Below are 14,687 nucleotides of genomic sequence, written 5' to 3'. Positions count from 1 at the left end.
TCCTCCACACATTTCAATTGTAAAATGTAATTACAAAAATGTAATGCCTGCAGCACTTGATATTCCCAGGTGGTCTCCCCTCCAAGTACTAACCAAGCCCAACATTGCTTAGCTTCTGAGATCAGACGAGATCAGGCTTATTCAAGGTGGTGTGGCCGCAGGCGATTGCATTGCTGCTTTCATGACTTTTATGTTTAGTGAGCTGGGGGTGATTCCTCCAAAATTTCCTTTTGTCCTCCACACATTTCAATTGTAAAATGTAATTACAAAAATGTAATGCCTGCAGCACTCGATATTCCCAGGTGGTCTCCCATCCAAGTACTAACCAAGCCCAACATTGCTTAGCTTCTGAGATCAGACGAGATCAGGCTTATTCAAGGTGGTGTGGCCGCAGGCGATTGCATTTCTGCTTTCATGACTTTTATGTTTAGTGAGCTGGGGGTGATTCCTCCAAAATTTCCTTTTGTCCTCCACACATTTCAATTGTAAAATGTAATGCCTGCAGCACTTGATATTCCCAGGTGGTCTCCCATCCAAGTACTAACCAAGCCCAACATTGCTTAGCTTCTGAGATCAGACGAGATCAGGCTTATTCAAGGTGGTGTGGCCGCAGGCGATTGCATTTCTGCTTTCATGACTTTTATGTTTAGTGAGCTGGGGGTGATTCCTCCAAAATTTCCTTTTGTCCTCCACACATTTCAATTGTAAAATGTAATGCCTGCAGCACTTGATATTCCCAGGTGGTCTCCCATCCAAGTACTAACCAAGCCCAACATTGCTTAGCTTCTGAGATCAGACGAGATCAGGCTTATTCAAGGTGGTGTGGCCGCAGGCGATTGCATTTCTGCTTTCATGACTTTTATGTTTAGTGAGCTGGGGGTGATTCCTCCAAAATTTCCTTTTGTCCTCCACACATTTCAATTGTAAAATGTAATTACAAAAATGTAATGCCTGCAGCACTTGATATTCCCAGGTGGTCTCCCATCCAAGTACTAACCAAGCCCAACATTGCTTAGCTTCTGAGATCAGACGAGATCAGGCTTATTCAAGGTGGTGTGGCCGCAGGCGATTGCATTTCTGCTTTCATGACTTTTATGTTTAGTGAGCTGGGGGTGATTCCTCCCAAATTTCCTTTTGTCCTCCACACATTTCAATTGTAAAATGTAATTACAAAAATGTAATGCCTGCAGCACTTGATATTCCCAGGTGGTCTCCCATCCAAGTACTAACCAAGCCCAACATTGCTTAGCTTCTGAGATCAGACGAGATCAGGCTTATTCAAGGTGGTGTGGCCGCAGGCGATTGCATTTCTGCTTTCATGACTTTTATGTTTAGTGAGCTGGGGGTGATTCCTCCCAAATTTCCTTTTGTCCTCCACACATTTCAATTGTAAAATGTAATTACAAAAATGTAATGCCTGCAGCACTTGATATTCCCAGGTGGTCTCCCATCCAAGTACTAACCAAGCCCAACATTGCTTAGCTTCTGAGATCAGACGAGATCAGGCTTATTCAAGGTGGTGTGGCCGCAGGCGATTGCATTTCTGCTTTCATGACTTTTATGTTTAGTGAGCTGGGGGTGATTCCTCCCAAATTTCCTTTTGTCCTCCACACATTTCAATTGTAAAATGTAATGCCTGCAGCACTTGATATTCCCAGGTGGTCTCCCATCCAAGTACTAACCAAGCCCAACATTGCTTAGCTTCTGAGATCAGACAAGATCAGGCTTATTCAAGGTGGTGTGGCCGCAGGCGATTGCATTTCTGCTTTCATGACTTTTATGTTTAGTGAGCTGGGGGTGATTCCTCCAAAATTTCCTTTTGTCCTCCACACATTTCAATTGTAAAATGTAATTACAAAAATGTAATGCCTGCAGCACTTGATATTCCCAGGTGGTCTCCCATCCAAGTACTAACCAAGCCCAACATTGCTTAGCTTCTGAGATCAGACGAGATCAGGCTTATTCAAGGTGGTGTGGCCGCAGGCGATTGCATTTCTGCTTTCATGACTTTTATGTTTAGTGAGCTGGGGGTGATTCCTCCAAAATTTCCTTTTGTCCTCCACACATTTCAATTGTAAAATGTAATTACAAAAATGTAATGCCTGCAGCACTTGATATTCCCAGGTGGTCTCCCATCCAAGTACTAACCAAACCCAACATTGCTTAGCTTCTGAGATCAGACGAGATCAGGCTTATTCAAGGTGGTGTGGCCGCAGGCGATTGCATTTCTGCTTTCATGACTTTTATGTTTAGTGAGCTGGGGGTGATTCCTCCAAAATTTCCTTTTGTCCTCCACACATTTCAATTGTAAAATGTAATGCCTGCAGCACTTGATATTCCCAGGTGGTCTCCCATCCAAGTACTAACCAAGCCCAACATTGCTTAGCTTCTGAGATCAGACGAGATCAGGCTTATTCACGGTGGTGTGGCCGCAGGCGATTGCTTTTCTGCTTTCATGACTTTTATGTTTAGTGAGCTGGGGGTGATTCCTCCAAAATTTCCTTTTGTCCTCCACACATTTCAATTGTAAAATGTAATTACAAAAATGTAATGCCTGCAGCACTTGATATTCCCAGGTGGTCTCCCCTCCAAGTACTAACCAAGCCCAACATTGCTTAGCTTCTGAGATCAGACGAGATCAGGCTTATTCAAGGTGGTGTGGCCGCAGGCGATTGCATTTCTGCTTTCATGACTTTTATGTTTAGTGAGCTGGGGGTGATTCCTCCAAAATTTCCTTTTGTCCTCCACACATTTCAATTGTAAAATGTAATGCCTGCAGCACTTGATATTCCCAGGTGGTCTCCCATCCAAGTACTAACCAAGCCCAACATTGCTTAGCTTCTGAGATCAGACGAGATCAGGCTTATTCAAGGTGGTGTGGCCGCAGGCGATTGCATTTCTGCTTTCATGACTTTTATGTTTAGTGAGCTGGGGGTGATTCCTCCAAAATTTCCTTTTGTCCTCCACACATTTCAATTGTAAAATGTAATGCCTGCAGCACTTGATATTCCCAGGTGGTCTCCCATCCAAGTGCTAACCAAGCCCAACATTGCTTAGCTTCTGAGATCAGGCTTATTCAAGGTGGTGTGGCCGCAGGCGATTGCATTTCTGCTTTCATGACTTTTATGTTTAGTGAGCTGGGGGTGATTCCTCCAAAATTTCCTTTTGTCCTCCACACATTTCAATTGTAAAATGTAATTACAAAAATGTAATGCCTGCAGCACTTGATATTCCCAGGTGGTCTCCCATCCAAGTACTAACCAAGCCCAACATTGCTTAGCTTCTGAGATCAGGCTTATTCAAGGTGGTGTGGCCGCAGGCGATTGCTTTTCTGCTTTCATGACTTTTATGTTTAGTGAGCTGGGGGTGATTCCTCTAAAATATCCTTTTGTCCTCCACACATTTCAATTGTAAAATGTAATTACAAAAATGTAATGCCTGCAGCACTTGATATTCCCAGGTGGTCTCCCATCCAAGTACTAACCAAGCCCAACATTGCTTAGCTTCTGAGATAAGGCTTATTCAAGGTGGTGTGGCCGCAGGCGATTGCTTTTCTGCTTTCATGACTTTTATGTTTAGTGAGCTGGGGGTGATTCCTCCAAAATTCCTCCATAAAGTGGGACTTTATGGTAAAGGAATACTGCAGCTACCAGTCTCTGCTCTAACCGAGGAGTTTAAGTGTGCCAAGGTCAGACTGGAAATGACATTAGTAGAGTCACGCGATAAATGCGTAAGGGAGGCAGCACCTGTGTTGAAAACTGGAAGAAAGTGGGCGGCAAAGAAAGCTGTGGAAGATGCAAAGGCTGCCCTTCGAATTGGTGATATCATGGGGCAAGTTCAGCATGGAAGAGGGGGTCTTGGTTTCAGTTCAACTCCTCCTACATGGCACAAGGCGGCCCCAGCTCAAAGAAGGAAGCTGGTAGTCAACGAGGTGCAAAAGCAGGAGGAGAGGATGAGGTGTATAAAGGCCATTTCCCAGGCCAAGCAGGGAGAATGGATGAGATGGGAGAGTGTGGAACAACGCAAGATTGGCTGGAAAGACCTATGGTCAATGGAACAGAGCAGGATCAGTTTCCTCATCAGGTCAACATATGATGTTCTCCCATCACCACAGAACCTAAACCTCTGGGTAGGAGAGGATCCCTCATGTCCTTTGTGTTCATCACCTGCAACATTAAGGCACATTTTGACAGGATGTAAGGTGGCTCTTAGCCAAGGACGGTTTACTTGGCGCCATGACCAGGTGCTGCGATGTTTGGCCTTAGCATTGGAAGACAAGCGTAACATGACCAATAAGTTGTCACCTGTTCCATCAAAACATTACACACAAAAGACAACATTCCTCCGCCCAGGAGAGCAACCACCAGGAAAAGGTGTTAAAACCAATTCTCGCCCAGGACAACTGGAAGCTGCTAGAGACTGGAAAATGCTGGCAGATGTTGGTCAACGGCTTATTTTTCCACCTGAGATTGCCACCACTAACCTTCGACCAGATATTGTCTTGTGGTCTGGATCAGCACGCCTTGTTCACCTGGTAGAGTTAACAGTGCCATGGGAGGATGCTGTAGATGAGGCGTATGAGAGGAAGAAACTGCGGTATGCTCAACTAGCCACTGAAGCGGAACAGCGAGGATGGAGAGTTCGGGTTTACCCAGTGGAAGTGGGTTGTCGAGGATTTGTGGCACACTCTACAACCCGGTTTCTCAGAGACGTCGGATTCAGTGGCCAAGAGTTGCGTCGCACAGTGAAGAACTTATCTGAAGCAGCAGAGAGGAGCAGCAACTGGCTGTGGTTGAGACGGAAAGATTCTGGCTGGGGACAGGTAAGTAAGCTGGGCTGAGTTGAGTGGGGGACGGAGGGGGGTGATGCTGGGACGCCAGAATCACCGTCGAGCCGTCTTGAGGTGTCGTGGGCTAGTCGACGAAACACTGAGGATGGAAGGTGCCCACTTGAAAACCCCAGAGATGTACCCTACTTAGCTCAATCCAGACGGTTGTCATGCTGATGCGCTGGGGAGGCCGCACTTTGGTTGATCCCCGGAGCCAGCATCGCAGCCGTTGTGTGTGCTGATGCGCCAGGGATGCAAAATAAGCTGATCCCTGGAGCCAGCATTACACTTCAGCCATTAACACCAGACAGAAGGATATCTACATCATCATATGGAAGGAAACGTAAATGGATGGAGACACATATGGATCACATTAGTTTACTGTAAAGCTACGTCTTAGTTGGTGCTTATCTTGGCGAGAGCCGAGTTCAAATCAGCATGAAGTTTTAACATCTACTCTCGTGTAATGGAAATCATGTCCTCCACACATTTCAATTGTAAAATGTAATTACAAAAATGTAATGCCTGCAGCACTTGATATTCCCAGGTGGTCTCCCATCCAAGTACTAACCAAGCCCAACATTGCTTAGCTTCTGAGATCAGGCTTATTAAAGGTGGTGTGGCCGCAGGCGATTGCATTTCTGCATTCATGACTTTAATGTTTAGTGAGCTGGGGGTGATTCCTCCAAAATTTCCTTTTGTCCTCCACACATTTCAATTGTAAAATGTAATTACAAAAATGTAATGCCTGCAGCACTTGATATTCCCAGGTGGTCTCCCATCCAAGTACTAACCAAGCCCAACATTGCTTAGCTTCTGAGATCAGGCTTATTCAAGGTGGTGTGGCCGCAGGCGATTGCTTTTCTGCTTTCATGACTTATGTTTAGTGAGCTGGTGGTGATTCCTCTAAAATATCCTTTTGTCCTCCACACATTTCAATTGTAAAATGTAATTACAAAAATGTAATGCCTGCAGCACTTGATATTCCCAGGTGGTCTCCCATCCAAGTACTAACCAAGCCCAACATTGCTTAGCTTCTGAGATCAGGCTTATTCAAGGTGGTGTGGCCGCAGGCGATTGCATTTCTGCTTTCATGACTTTTATGTTTAGTGAGCTGGGGGTGATTCCTCCAAAATTTCCTTTTGTCCTCCACACATTTCAATTGTAAAATGTAATGCCTGCAGCACTTGATATTCCCAGGTGATCTCCCATCCAAGTACTAACCAAGCTTAGCTTCAGAGATCAGGCTTATTCAAGGTGGTGTGGCCGCAGGCGATTGCATTTCTGCTTTCATGACTTTTATGTTTAGGGAGCTGGGGGTGATTCCTCCAAAATTTCCTTTTGTCCTCCACACATTTCAATTGTAAAATGTAATGCCTGCAGCACTTGATATTCCCAGGTGGTCTCCCATCCAAGTACTAACCAAGCCCAACATTGCTTAGCTTCTGAGATCAGACGAGATCAGGCTTATTCAAGGTGGTGTGGCCGCAGGCGACTGCATTTCTGCTTTCATGACTTTTATGTTTAGTGAGCTTGGGGTGATTCCTCCAAAATTTCCTTTTGTCCTCCACACATTTCAATTGTAAAATGTAATTACAAAAATGTAATGCCTGCAGCACTTGATATTCCCAGGTGGTTTCCCATCCAAGTACTAACCAAGCCCAACATTGCTTAGCTTCTGAGATCAGGCTTATTCAAGGTGGTGTGGCCGCAGGCGTTTGCATTTCTGCTTTCATGACTTTTATGTTTAGTGAGCTGGGGGTGATTCCTCCAAAATTTCCTTTTGTCCTCCACACATTTCAATTGTAAAATGTAATTACAAAAATGTAATGCCTGCAGCACTTGATATTCCCAGGTGGTCTCCCATCCAAGTACTAACCAAGCCCAACATTGCTTAGCTTCTGAGATCAGACGAGATCAGGCTTATTCAAGGTGGTGTGGCCGCAGGCGATTGCATTTCTGCTTTCATGACTTTTATGTTTAGTGAGCTGGGGGTGATTCCTCCAAAATTTCCTTTTGTCCTCCACACATTTCAATTGTAAAATGTAATTACAAAAATGTAATGCCTGCAGCACTTGATATTCCCAGGTGGTCTCCCATCCAAGTACTAATCAAGCCCAACATTGCTTAGCTTCTGAGATCAGACGAGATCAGGCTTATTCAAGGTGGTGTGGCCGCAGGAGATTGCATTTCTGCTTTCATGACTTTTATGTTTAGTGAGCTGGGGGTGATTCCTCCAAAATTTCCTTTTGTCCTCCACACATTTCAATTGTAAAATGTAATTACAAAAATGTAATGCCTGCAGCACTTGATATTCCCAGGTGGTCTCCCATCCAAGTACTAACCAAGCCCAACATTGTTTAGCTTCTGAGATCAGACGAGATCAGGCTTATTCAAGGTGGTGTGGCCGCAGGCGATTGCATTTCTGCTTTCATGACTTTTATGTTTAGTGAGCTGGGGGTGATTCCTCCAAAATTTCCTTTTGTCCTCCACACATTTCAATTGTAAAATGTAATTACAAAAATGTAATGCCTGCAGCACTTGATATTCCCAGGTGGTCTCCCATCCAAGTACTAACCAAGCCCAACATTGCTTAGCTTCTGAGATCAGATGAGATCAGGCTTATTCAAGGTGGTGTGGCCGCAAGCGATTGCATTTCTGCTTTCATGACTTTTATGTTTAGTGAGCTGGGGGTGATTCCTCCAAAATTTCCTTTTGTCCTCCACACATTTCAATAGTAAAATGTAATGCCTGCAGCACTTGATATTCCCAGGTGGTCTCCCATCCAAGTACTAACCAAGCCCAACATTGCTTAGCTTCTGAGATCAGACGAGATCAGGCTTATTCAAGGTGGTGTGGCCGCAGGCGATTGCATTTCTGCTTTCATGACTTTTATGTTTAGTGAGCTGGGGGTGATTCCTCCAAAATTTCCTTTTGTCCTCCACACATTTCAATTGTAAAATGTAATTACAAAAATGTAATGCCTGCAGCACTTGATATTCCCAGGTGGTCTCCCATCCAAGTACTAACCAAGCCCAACATTGCTTAGCTTCTGAGATCAGACGAGATCAGGCTTATTCAAGGTGGTGTGGCCGCAGGCGATTGCATTTCTGCTTTCATGACTTTTATGTTTAGTGAGCTGGGGGTGATTCCTCCAAAATTTCCTTTTGTCCTCCACACATTTCAATTGTAAAATGTAATGCCTGCAGCACTTGATATTCCCAGGTGGTCTCCCATCCAAGTACTAACCAACCCCAACATTGCTTAGCTTCTGAAATCAGACGAGATCAGGCTTATTCAAGGCGGTGTGGCCGCAGGCGATTGCATTTCTGCTTTCATGACTTTTATGTTTAGTGAGCTGGGGGTGATTCCTCCAAAATTTCCTTTTGTCCTCCACACATTTCAATTGTAAAATTTAATTACAAAAATGTAATGCCTGCAGCACTTGATATTCCCAGGTGGTCTCCCATCCAAGTACTAACCAAGCCCAACATTGCTTAGCTTCTGAGATCAGGCTTATTCAAGGTGGTGTGGCCGCAGGCGATTGCATTTCTGCTTTCATGACTTTTATGTTTAGTGAGCTGGGGGTGATTCCTCCAAAATTTCCTTTTGTCCTCCACACATTTCAATTGTAAAATGTAATGCCTGCAGCACTTGATATTCCCAGGAGGTCTCCCATCCACGTACTAACCAAGCACAACATTGCTTAGCTTCTGAGATCAGACGAGATCAGGCTTATTCAAGGTGGTGTGGCCGCAGGCGATTGCATTTCTGCTTTCATGACTTTTATGTTTAGGGAGCTGGGGGTGATTCCTCCAAAATTTCCTTTTGTCCTCCACACATTTCAATTGTAAAATGTAATGCCTGCAGCACTTGATATTCCCAGGTGGTCTCCCATCCAAGTACTAACCAAGCCCAACATTGCTTAGCTTCTGAGATCAGACGAGATCAGGCTTATTCAAGGTGGTGTGGCCGCAGGCGATTGCATTTCTGCTTTCATGACTTTTATGTTTAGTGAGCTGGGGGTGATTCCTCCAAAATTTCCTTTTGTCCTCCACACATTTCAATTGTAAAATGTAATGCCTGCAGCACTTGATATTCCCAGGTGGTCTCCCATCCAAGTACTAACCAAGCCCAACATTGCTTAGCTTCTGAGATCAGACGAGATCAGGCTTATTCAAGGTGGTGTGGCCGCAGGCGATTGCATTTCTGCTTTCATGACTTTTATGTTTAGTGAGCTGGGGTTGATTCCTCCAAAATTTCCTTTTGTCCTCCACACATTTCAATTGTAAAATGTAATGCCTGCAGCACTTGATATTCCCAGGTGGTCTCCCATCCAAGTACTAACCAAGCCCAACATTGCTTAGCTTCTGAGATCAGACGAGATCAGGCTTATTCAAGGTGGTGTGGCCGCAGGCGATTGCATTTCTGCTTTCATGACTTTTATGTTTAGTGAGCTGGGGGTGATTCCTCCAAAATTTCCTTTTGTCCTCCACACATTTCAATTGTAAAATGTAATGCCTGCAGCACTTGATATTCCCAGGTGGTCTCCCATCCAAGTACTAACCAAGCCCAACATTGCTTAGCTTCTGAAATCAGACGAGATCAGGCTTATTCAAGGTGGTGTGGCCGCAGGCGATTGCATTTCTGCTTTCATGACTTTTATGTTTAGTGAGCTGGGGGTGATTCCTCCAAAATTTCCTTTTGTCCTCCACACATTTCAATTGTAAAATGTAATGCCTGCAGCACTTGATATTCCCAGGTGGTCTCCCATCCAAGTACTAACCAAGCCCAACATTGCTTAGCTTCTGAGATCAGACGAGATCAGGCTTATGCAAGGTGGTGTGGCCGCAGGCGATTGCATTTCTGCTTTCATGACTTTTATGTTTAGTGAGCTGGGGGTGATTCCTCCAAAATTTCCTTTTGTCCTCCACACATTTCAATTGTAAAATGTAATGCCTGCAGCACTTGATATTCCCAGGTGGTCTCCCATCCAAGTACTAACCAAGCCCAACATTGCTTAGCTTCTGAGATCAGACGAGATCAGGCTTATTCAAGGTGGTGTGGCCGCAGGCGATTGCATTTCTGCTTTCATGACTTTTATGTTTAGTGAGCTGGGGGTGATTCCTCCAAAATTTCCTTTTGTCCTCCACACATTTCAATTGTAAAATGTAATGCCTGCAGCACTTGATATTCCCAGGTGGTCTCCCATCCAAGTACTAACCAAGCTCAACATTGCTTAGCTTCTGAGATCAGACGAGATCAGGCTTATTCAAGGTGGTGTGGCCGCAGGCGATTGCATTTCTGCTTTCATGACTTTTATGTTTAGTGAGCTGGGGGTGATTCCTCCAAAATTTCCTTTTGTCCTCCACACATTTCAATTGTAAAATGTAATGCCTGCAGCACTTGATATTCCCAGGTGGTCTCCCATCCAAGTACTAACCAAGCCCAACATTGCTTAGCTTCTGAGATCAGACGAGATCAGGCTTATTCAAGGTGGTGTGGCCGCAGGGGATTGCATTTCTGCTTTCATGACTTTTATGTTTAGTGAGCTGGGGGTGATTCCTCCAAAATTTCCTTTTGTCCTCCACACATTTCAATTGTAAAATGTAATGCCTGCAGCACTTGATATTCCCAGGTGGTCTCCCATCCAAGTACTAACCAAGCCCAACATTGCTTAGCTTCTGAGATCAGACGAGATCAGGCTTATTCAAGGTGGTGTGGCCGCAGGCGATTGCATTTCTGCTTTCATGACTTTTATGTTTAGTGAGCTGGGGGTGATTCCTCCAAAATTTCCTTTTGTCCTCCACACATTTCAATTGTAAAATGTAATGCCTGCAGCACTTGATATTCCCAGGTGGTCTCCCATCCAAGTACTAACCAAGCCCAACATTGCTTAGCTTCTGAGATCAGACGAGATCAGGCTTATTCAAGGTGGTGTGGCCGCAGGCAATTGCATTTCTGCTTTCATGACTTTTATGTTTAGTGAGCTGGGGGTGATTCCTCCAAAATTTCCTTTTGTCCTCCACACATTTCAATTGTAAAATGTAATGCCTGCAGCACTTGATATTCCCAGGTGGTCTCCCATCCAAGTACTAATCAAGTCCAACATTGCTTAGCTTCTGAGATCAGACGAGATCAGGCTTATTCAAGGTGGTGTGGCCGCAGGCGATTGCATTTCTGCTTTCATGACTTTTATGTTTAGTGAGCTGGGGGTGATTCCTCCAAAATTTCCTTTTGTCCTCCACACATTTCAATTGTAAAATGTAATTACAAAAATGTAATGCCTGCAGCACTTGATATTCCCAGGTGGTCTCCCATCCAAGTACTAACCAAGCCCAACATTGCTTAGCTTCTGAGATCAGACGAGACCAGGTTTATTCAAGGTGGTGTGGCCGCAGGCGATTGCATTTTTGCTTTCATGACTTTTATGTTTAGTGAGCTGGGGGGTGATTCCTCCAAAATTTCCTTTTGTCCTCCACACATTTCAATTGTAAAATGTAATTACAAAAATGTAATGCCTGCAGCACTTGATATTCCCAGGTGGTCTCCCATCCAAGTACTAACCAAGCCCAACATTGCTTAGCTTCTGAGATCAGACGAGATCAGGCTTATTCAAGGTGGTGTGGCCGCAGGCGATTGCATTTCTGCTTTCATGACTTTTATGTTTAGTGAGCTGGGGGTGATTCCTCCAAAATTTCCTTTTGTCCTCCACACATTTCAATTGTAAAATGTAATGCCTGCAGCACTTGATATTCCCAGGTGGTCTCCCATCCAAGTACTAACCAAGCCCAACATTGCTTAGCTTCTGAGATCAGGCGAGATCAGGCTTATTCAAGGTGGTGTGGCCGCAGGCGATTGCATTTCTGCTTTCATGACTTTTATGTTTAGTGAGCTGGGGGTGATTCCTCCAAAATTTCCTTTTGTCCTCCACACATTTCAATTGTAAAATGTAATTACAAAAATGTAATGCCTGCAGCACTTGATATTCCCAGGTGGTCTCCCATCCAAGTACTAACCAAGCCCAACACTGCTTAGCTTCTGAGATCAGGCTTATTCAAGGTGGTGTGGCCGCAGGCGATTGCATTTCTGCTTTCATGACTTTTATGTTTAGTGAGCTGGGGGTGATTCCTCCAAAATTTCCTTTTGTCCTCCACACATTTCAATTGTAAAATGTAATGCCTGCAGCACTTGATATTCCCAGGTGGTCTCCCATCCAAGTACTAACCAAGCCCAACATTGCTTAGCTTCTGAGATCAGGCGAGATCAGGCGAGATCAGGCTTATTCAAGGTGGTGTGGCCGCAGGCGATTGCATTTCTGCTTTCATGACTTTTATGTTTAGTGAGCTGGGGGTGATTCCTCCAAAATTTCCTTTTGTCCTCCACACATTTCAATTGTAAAATGTAATTACAAAAATGTAATGCCTGCAGCACTTGATATTCCCAGGTGGTCTCCCATCCAAGTACTAACCAAGCCCAACATTGCTTAGCTTCTGAGATCAGACGAGATCAGGCTTATTCAAGGCGGTGTGGCCGCAGGCGATTGCATTTCTGCTTTCATGACTTTTATGTTTAGTGAGCTGGGGGTGATTCCTCCAAAATTTCCTTTTGTCCTCCACACATTTCAATTGTAAAATGTAATGCCTGCAGCACTTGATATTCCCAGGTGGTCTCCCATCCAAGTACTAACCAAGCCCAACATTGCTTAGCTTCTGAGACCAGGCTTATTCAAGGTGGTGTGGCCGCAGGCGATTGCATTTCTGCTTTCATGACTTTTATGTTTAGGGAGCTGGGGGTGATTCCTCCAAAATTTCTTTTTGTCCACACATTTCAATTGTAAAATATAATTACAAAAATGTAATGCCTGCAGCACTTGATATACCCAGGTGGTCTCCCATCCAAGTACTAACCAAGCCCAACATTGCTTAGCTTCGGAGATCAGGCTTATTCAAGGTGGTGTGGCCGCAGGCGATTGCATTTCTGCTTTCATGACTTTTATGTTTAGTGAGCTGGGGGTGATTCCTCCAAAATTTCCTTTTGTCCTCCACACATTTCAATTGTAAAATGTAATTACAAAAATGTAATGCCTGCAGCACTTGATATTCCCAGGTGGTCTCCCATCCAAGTACTAACCAAGCCCAACATTGCTTAGCTTCTGAGATCAGGCTTATTCAAGGTGGTGTGGCCGCAGGCGATTGCATTTCTGCTTTCATGACTTTTATGTTTAGTGAGCTGGGGGTGATTCCTCCAAAATTTCCTTTTGTCCTCCACACATTTCAATTGTAAAATGTAATTACAAAAATGTAATGCCTGCAGCACTTGATATTCCCAGGTGGTCTCCCATCCAAGTACTAACCAAGCCCAACATTGCTTAGCTTCTGAGATCAGACGAGATCAGGCTTATTCAAGGTGGTGTGGCCGCAGGCGACTGCATTTCTGCTTTCATGACTTTTACGTTTAGTGAGCTGGGGGTGATTCCTCCAAAATTTCCTTTTGTCCTCCACACATTTCAATTGTAAAATGTAATTACAAAAATGTAATGCCTGCAGCACTTGATATTCCCAGGTGGTCTCCCATCCAAGTACTAACCAAGCCCAACATTGCTTAGCTTCTGAGATCAGTCGAGATCAGGCTTATTCAAGGTGGCGTGGCCGCAGGCGATTGCATTTCTGCTTTCATGACTTTTATGTTTAGTGAGCTGGGGGTGATTCCTCCAAAATTTCCTTTTGTCCTCCACACATTTCAATTGTAAAATGTAATAACAAAAATGTAATGCCTGCAGCACTTGATATTCCCAGGTGGTCTCCCATCCAAGTACTAACCAAGCCCAACATTGCTTAGCTTCTGAGATCAGACGAGATCAGGCTTATTCAAGGTGGTGTGGCCGCAGGCGATTGCATTTCTGCTTTCATGACTTTTATGTTTAGTGAGCTGGGGGTGATTCCTCCAAAATTTCCTTTTGTCCTCCACACATTTCAATTGTAAAGCCTGCAGCACTTGATATTCCTAGGTGGTCTCCCATCCAAGTACTAACCAAGCCCAACATTGCTTAGCTTCTGAGATCAGACGAGATCAGGCTTATTCAAGGTGGTGTGGCCGCAGGAGATTGCATTTCTGCTTTCATGACTTTTATGTTTAGTGAGCTGGGGGTGATTCCTCCAAAATTTCCTTTTGTCCTCCACACATTTCAATTGTAAAATGTAATGCCTGCAGCACTTGATATTCCCAGGTGGACTCCCATCCAAGTACTAACCAAGCCCAACATTGCTTAGCTTCTGAGATCAGACGAGATCAGGCTTATTCAAGGTGGTGTGGCCGCAGGCGATTGCATTTCTGCTTTCATGACTTTTATGTTTAGTGAGCTGGGGGTGATTCCTCCAAAATTTCCTTTTGTCCTCCACACATTTCAATTGTAAAATGTAATGCCTGCAGCACTTGATATTCCCAGGTGGTCTCCCATCCAAGTACTAACCAAGCCCAACATTGCTTAGCTTCTGAGATCAGACGAGATCAGGCTTATTCAAGGTGGTGTGGCCGCAGGCGATTGCATTTCTGCTTTCATGACTTTTATGTTTAGTGAGCTGGGGGTGATTCCTCCAAAATTTCCTTTTGTCCTCCACACATTTCAATTGTAAAATGTAATGCCTGCAGCACTTGATATTCCCAGGTGGTCTCCCATCCAAGTACTAACCAAGCCCAACATTGCTTAGCTTCTGAGATCAGACGAGATCAGGCTTATTCAAGGTGGTGTGGCCACAGACGATTGCATTTCTGCTTTCATGACTTTTATGTTTAGTGAGCTGGGGGTGATTCCTCCAAAATTTCCTTTTGTCCTCCACACATTTCAATTGTAAAATGT

At 44.4% G+C, this 14,687-nt stretch overlaps 42 non-coding genes and 15 pseudogenes across 42 annotated transcripts; all 57 read right to left on the bottom strand.

Annotated features, from left to right (window-relative positions):
* Positions 1-44: 44 nt before the first annotated feature.
* Positions 45-163, bottom strand: LOC131711708 (5S ribosomal RNA). Its single transcript, XR_009313596.1, has one exon. It is a non-coding gene; the product is annotated as a 5S ribosomal RNA (ribosomal RNA).
* Positions 164-277: 114 nt separating this feature from the next.
* On the bottom strand, positions 278-396 carry LOC131709904 (5S ribosomal RNA). The gene has a single exon (XR_009311768.1). It is a non-coding gene; the product is annotated as a 5S ribosomal RNA (ribosomal RNA).
* Positions 397-496: 100 nt separating this feature from the next.
* Positions 497-615, bottom strand: LOC131711378 (5S ribosomal RNA). The gene has a single exon (XR_009313262.1). It is a non-coding gene; the product is annotated as a 5S ribosomal RNA (ribosomal RNA).
* Positions 616-715: 100 nt separating this feature from the next.
* LOC131711366 (5S ribosomal RNA) lies at positions 716-834 on the bottom strand. Its single transcript, XR_009313250.1, has one exon. It is a non-coding gene; the product is annotated as a 5S ribosomal RNA (ribosomal RNA).
* A 114-nt stretch (positions 835-948) lies between these two features.
* LOC131711355 (5S ribosomal RNA) lies at positions 949-1,067 on the bottom strand. Its single transcript, XR_009313239.1, has one exon. It is a non-coding gene; the product is annotated as a 5S ribosomal RNA (ribosomal RNA).
* Positions 1,068-1,181: 114 nt separating this feature from the next.
* LOC131711345 (5S ribosomal RNA) lies at positions 1,182-1,300 on the bottom strand. The gene has a single exon (XR_009313229.1). It is a non-coding gene; the product is annotated as a 5S ribosomal RNA (ribosomal RNA).
* Positions 1,301-1,414: 114 nt separating this feature from the next.
* Positions 1,415-1,533, bottom strand: LOC131711334 (5S ribosomal RNA). Its single transcript, XR_009313218.1, has one exon. It is a non-coding gene; the product is annotated as a 5S ribosomal RNA (ribosomal RNA).
* Positions 1,534-1,633: 100 nt separating this feature from the next.
* On the bottom strand, positions 1,634-1,752 carry LOC131711808 (5S ribosomal RNA). The gene has a single exon (XR_009313696.1). It is a non-coding gene; the product is annotated as a 5S ribosomal RNA (ribosomal RNA).
* A 114-nt stretch (positions 1,753-1,866) lies between these two features.
* On the bottom strand, positions 1,867-1,985 carry LOC131711323 (5S ribosomal RNA). The gene has a single exon (XR_009313207.1). It is a non-coding gene; the product is annotated as a 5S ribosomal RNA (ribosomal RNA).
* Positions 1,986-2,099: 114 nt separating this feature from the next.
* LOC131711202 (5S ribosomal RNA) lies at positions 2,100-2,218 on the bottom strand. The gene has a single exon (XR_009313085.1). It is a non-coding gene; the product is annotated as a 5S ribosomal RNA (ribosomal RNA).
* A 100-nt stretch (positions 2,219-2,318) lies between these two features.
* LOC131711379 (5S ribosomal RNA) lies at positions 2,319-2,437 on the bottom strand. Its single transcript, XR_009313263.1, has one exon. It is a non-coding gene; the product is annotated as a 5S ribosomal RNA (ribosomal RNA).
* Positions 2,438-2,551: 114 nt separating this feature from the next.
* Positions 2,552-2,670, bottom strand: LOC131711707 (5S ribosomal RNA). Its single transcript, XR_009313595.1, has one exon. It is a non-coding gene; the product is annotated as a 5S ribosomal RNA (ribosomal RNA).
* A 100-nt stretch (positions 2,671-2,770) lies between these two features.
* LOC131711311 (5S ribosomal RNA) lies at positions 2,771-2,889 on the bottom strand. Its single transcript, XR_009313195.1, has one exon. It is a non-coding gene; the product is annotated as a 5S ribosomal RNA (ribosomal RNA).
* Positions 2,890-2,989: 100 nt separating this feature from the next.
* LOC131716211 (5S ribosomal RNA) lies at positions 2,990-3,098 on the bottom strand (annotated as a pseudogene).
* A 114-nt stretch (positions 3,099-3,212) lies between these two features.
* Positions 3,213-3,321, bottom strand: LOC131714516 (5S ribosomal RNA; annotated as a pseudogene).
* Positions 3,322-3,435: 114 nt separating this feature from the next.
* Positions 3,436-3,544, bottom strand: LOC131716252 (5S ribosomal RNA; annotated as a pseudogene).
* A 1,806-nt stretch (positions 3,545-5,350) lies between these two features.
* On the bottom strand, positions 5,351-5,459 carry LOC131715506 (5S ribosomal RNA; annotated as a pseudogene).
* Positions 5,460-5,573: 114 nt separating this feature from the next.
* LOC131714515 (5S ribosomal RNA) lies at positions 5,574-5,682 on the bottom strand (annotated as a pseudogene).
* Positions 5,683-5,794: 112 nt separating this feature from the next.
* On the bottom strand, positions 5,795-5,903 carry LOC131714514 (5S ribosomal RNA; annotated as a pseudogene).
* Positions 5,904-6,202: 299 nt separating this feature from the next.
* LOC131711300 (5S ribosomal RNA) lies at positions 6,203-6,321 on the bottom strand. Its single transcript, XR_009313183.1, has one exon. It is a non-coding gene; the product is annotated as a 5S ribosomal RNA (ribosomal RNA).
* A 114-nt stretch (positions 6,322-6,435) lies between these two features.
* On the bottom strand, positions 6,436-6,544 carry LOC131715490 (5S ribosomal RNA; annotated as a pseudogene).
* A 114-nt stretch (positions 6,545-6,658) lies between these two features.
* LOC131711290 (5S ribosomal RNA) lies at positions 6,659-6,777 on the bottom strand. Its single transcript, XR_009313173.1, has one exon. It is a non-coding gene; the product is annotated as a 5S ribosomal RNA (ribosomal RNA).
* Positions 6,778-6,891: 114 nt separating this feature from the next.
* Positions 6,892-7,010, bottom strand: LOC131709921 (5S ribosomal RNA). Its single transcript, XR_009311785.1, has one exon. It is a non-coding gene; the product is annotated as a 5S ribosomal RNA (ribosomal RNA).
* A 114-nt stretch (positions 7,011-7,124) lies between these two features.
* Positions 7,125-7,243, bottom strand: LOC131710204 (5S ribosomal RNA). The gene has a single exon (XR_009312073.1). It is a non-coding gene; the product is annotated as a 5S ribosomal RNA (ribosomal RNA).
* Positions 7,244-7,357: 114 nt separating this feature from the next.
* Positions 7,358-7,476, bottom strand: LOC131720721 (5S ribosomal RNA). Its single transcript, XR_009319618.1, has one exon. It is a non-coding gene; the product is annotated as a 5S ribosomal RNA (ribosomal RNA).
* Positions 7,477-7,576: 100 nt separating this feature from the next.
* On the bottom strand, positions 7,577-7,695 carry LOC131711279 (5S ribosomal RNA). The gene has a single exon (XR_009313162.1). It is a non-coding gene; the product is annotated as a 5S ribosomal RNA (ribosomal RNA).
* A 114-nt stretch (positions 7,696-7,809) lies between these two features.
* Positions 7,810-7,928, bottom strand: LOC131711268 (5S ribosomal RNA). The gene has a single exon (XR_009313151.1). It is a non-coding gene; the product is annotated as a 5S ribosomal RNA (ribosomal RNA).
* Positions 7,929-8,028: 100 nt separating this feature from the next.
* Positions 8,029-8,147, bottom strand: LOC131713906 (5S ribosomal RNA; annotated as a pseudogene).
* A 114-nt stretch (positions 8,148-8,261) lies between these two features.
* Positions 8,262-8,370, bottom strand: LOC131714513 (5S ribosomal RNA; annotated as a pseudogene).
* Positions 8,371-8,470: 100 nt separating this feature from the next.
* On the bottom strand, positions 8,471-8,589 carry LOC131713635 (5S ribosomal RNA; annotated as a pseudogene).
* A 100-nt stretch (positions 8,590-8,689) lies between these two features.
* On the bottom strand, positions 8,690-8,808 carry LOC131711257 (5S ribosomal RNA). Its single transcript, XR_009313140.1, has one exon. It is a non-coding gene; the product is annotated as a 5S ribosomal RNA (ribosomal RNA).
* Positions 8,809-8,908: 100 nt separating this feature from the next.
* LOC131711247 (5S ribosomal RNA) lies at positions 8,909-9,027 on the bottom strand. The gene has a single exon (XR_009313130.1). It is a non-coding gene; the product is annotated as a 5S ribosomal RNA (ribosomal RNA).
* A 100-nt stretch (positions 9,028-9,127) lies between these two features.
* Positions 9,128-9,246, bottom strand: LOC131711236 (5S ribosomal RNA). Its single transcript, XR_009313119.1, has one exon. It is a non-coding gene; the product is annotated as a 5S ribosomal RNA (ribosomal RNA).
* Positions 9,247-9,346: 100 nt separating this feature from the next.
* Positions 9,347-9,465, bottom strand: LOC131711361 (5S ribosomal RNA). The gene has a single exon (XR_009313245.1). It is a non-coding gene; the product is annotated as a 5S ribosomal RNA (ribosomal RNA).
* A 100-nt stretch (positions 9,466-9,565) lies between these two features.
* LOC131709995 (5S ribosomal RNA) lies at positions 9,566-9,684 on the bottom strand. The gene has a single exon (XR_009311860.1). It is a non-coding gene; the product is annotated as a 5S ribosomal RNA (ribosomal RNA).
* A 100-nt stretch (positions 9,685-9,784) lies between these two features.
* LOC131711226 (5S ribosomal RNA) lies at positions 9,785-9,903 on the bottom strand. The gene has a single exon (XR_009313109.1). It is a non-coding gene; the product is annotated as a 5S ribosomal RNA (ribosomal RNA).
* Positions 9,904-10,003: 100 nt separating this feature from the next.
* Positions 10,004-10,122, bottom strand: LOC131712271 (5S ribosomal RNA). Its single transcript, XR_009314164.1, has one exon. It is a non-coding gene; the product is annotated as a 5S ribosomal RNA (ribosomal RNA).
* A 100-nt stretch (positions 10,123-10,222) lies between these two features.
* LOC131711718 (5S ribosomal RNA) lies at positions 10,223-10,341 on the bottom strand. The gene has a single exon (XR_009313606.1). It is a non-coding gene; the product is annotated as a 5S ribosomal RNA (ribosomal RNA).
* Positions 10,342-10,441: 100 nt separating this feature from the next.
* Positions 10,442-10,560, bottom strand: LOC131711215 (5S ribosomal RNA). Its single transcript, XR_009313098.1, has one exon. It is a non-coding gene; the product is annotated as a 5S ribosomal RNA (ribosomal RNA).
* Positions 10,561-10,660: 100 nt separating this feature from the next.
* Positions 10,661-10,779, bottom strand: LOC131711204 (5S ribosomal RNA). Its single transcript, XR_009313087.1, has one exon. It is a non-coding gene; the product is annotated as a 5S ribosomal RNA (ribosomal RNA).
* A 100-nt stretch (positions 10,780-10,879) lies between these two features.
* LOC131720827 (5S ribosomal RNA) lies at positions 10,880-10,998 on the bottom strand. Its single transcript, XR_009319724.1, has one exon. It is a non-coding gene; the product is annotated as a 5S ribosomal RNA (ribosomal RNA).
* A 114-nt stretch (positions 10,999-11,112) lies between these two features.
* Positions 11,113-11,231, bottom strand: LOC131709916 (5S ribosomal RNA). Its single transcript, XR_009311780.1, has one exon. It is a non-coding gene; the product is annotated as a 5S ribosomal RNA (ribosomal RNA).
* A 115-nt stretch (positions 11,232-11,346) lies between these two features.
* On the bottom strand, positions 11,347-11,465 carry LOC131711193 (5S ribosomal RNA). The gene has a single exon (XR_009313076.1). It is a non-coding gene; the product is annotated as a 5S ribosomal RNA (ribosomal RNA).
* Positions 11,466-11,565: 100 nt separating this feature from the next.
* Positions 11,566-11,684, bottom strand: LOC131711536 (5S ribosomal RNA). The gene has a single exon (XR_009313422.1). It is a non-coding gene; the product is annotated as a 5S ribosomal RNA (ribosomal RNA).
* A 114-nt stretch (positions 11,685-11,798) lies between these two features.
* On the bottom strand, positions 11,799-11,907 carry LOC131715404 (5S ribosomal RNA; annotated as a pseudogene).
* Positions 11,908-12,007: 100 nt separating this feature from the next.
* Positions 12,008-12,136, bottom strand: LOC131713921 (5S ribosomal RNA; annotated as a pseudogene).
* A 114-nt stretch (positions 12,137-12,250) lies between these two features.
* Positions 12,251-12,369, bottom strand: LOC131720624 (5S ribosomal RNA). The gene has a single exon (XR_009319521.1). It is a non-coding gene; the product is annotated as a 5S ribosomal RNA (ribosomal RNA).
* Positions 12,370-12,469: 100 nt separating this feature from the next.
* On the bottom strand, positions 12,470-12,578 carry LOC131715612 (5S ribosomal RNA; annotated as a pseudogene).
* A 111-nt stretch (positions 12,579-12,689) lies between these two features.
* LOC131716387 (5S ribosomal RNA) lies at positions 12,690-12,798 on the bottom strand (annotated as a pseudogene).
* A 114-nt stretch (positions 12,799-12,912) lies between these two features.
* On the bottom strand, positions 12,913-13,021 carry LOC131714511 (5S ribosomal RNA; annotated as a pseudogene).
* A 114-nt stretch (positions 13,022-13,135) lies between these two features.
* On the bottom strand, positions 13,136-13,254 carry LOC131711182 (5S ribosomal RNA). The gene has a single exon (XR_009313065.1). It is a non-coding gene; the product is annotated as a 5S ribosomal RNA (ribosomal RNA).
* A 114-nt stretch (positions 13,255-13,368) lies between these two features.
* LOC131712849 (5S ribosomal RNA) lies at positions 13,369-13,487 on the bottom strand. The gene has a single exon (XR_009314737.1). It is a non-coding gene; the product is annotated as a 5S ribosomal RNA (ribosomal RNA).
* A 114-nt stretch (positions 13,488-13,601) lies between these two features.
* LOC131711173 (5S ribosomal RNA) lies at positions 13,602-13,720 on the bottom strand. The gene has a single exon (XR_009313055.1). It is a non-coding gene; the product is annotated as a 5S ribosomal RNA (ribosomal RNA).
* A 93-nt stretch (positions 13,721-13,813) lies between these two features.
* Positions 13,814-13,932, bottom strand: LOC131711988 (5S ribosomal RNA). The gene has a single exon (XR_009313877.1). It is a non-coding gene; the product is annotated as a 5S ribosomal RNA (ribosomal RNA).
* A 100-nt stretch (positions 13,933-14,032) lies between these two features.
* LOC131710569 (5S ribosomal RNA) lies at positions 14,033-14,151 on the bottom strand. Its single transcript, XR_009312449.1, has one exon. It is a non-coding gene; the product is annotated as a 5S ribosomal RNA (ribosomal RNA).
* A 100-nt stretch (positions 14,152-14,251) lies between these two features.
* On the bottom strand, positions 14,252-14,370 carry LOC131711162 (5S ribosomal RNA). Its single transcript, XR_009313044.1, has one exon. It is a non-coding gene; the product is annotated as a 5S ribosomal RNA (ribosomal RNA).
* Positions 14,371-14,470: 100 nt separating this feature from the next.
* On the bottom strand, positions 14,471-14,589 carry LOC131711064 (5S ribosomal RNA). The gene has a single exon (XR_009312946.1). It is a non-coding gene; the product is annotated as a 5S ribosomal RNA (ribosomal RNA).
* Positions 14,590-14,687: the final 98 nt, after the last annotated feature.

Source organism: Acipenser ruthenus, chromosome 44, assembly GCF_902713425.1.
Source record: "Acipenser ruthenus chromosome 44, fAciRut3.2 maternal haplotype, whole genome shotgun sequence".
NCBI classification, from domain to species: Eukaryota; Metazoa; Chordata; class Actinopteri; order Acipenseriformes; family Acipenseridae; genus Acipenser; species Acipenser ruthenus.
The sequence above is the reverse complement of the archived record's forward strand: the minus strand, read 5'-3'. Positions and strand labels throughout refer to the sequence as shown.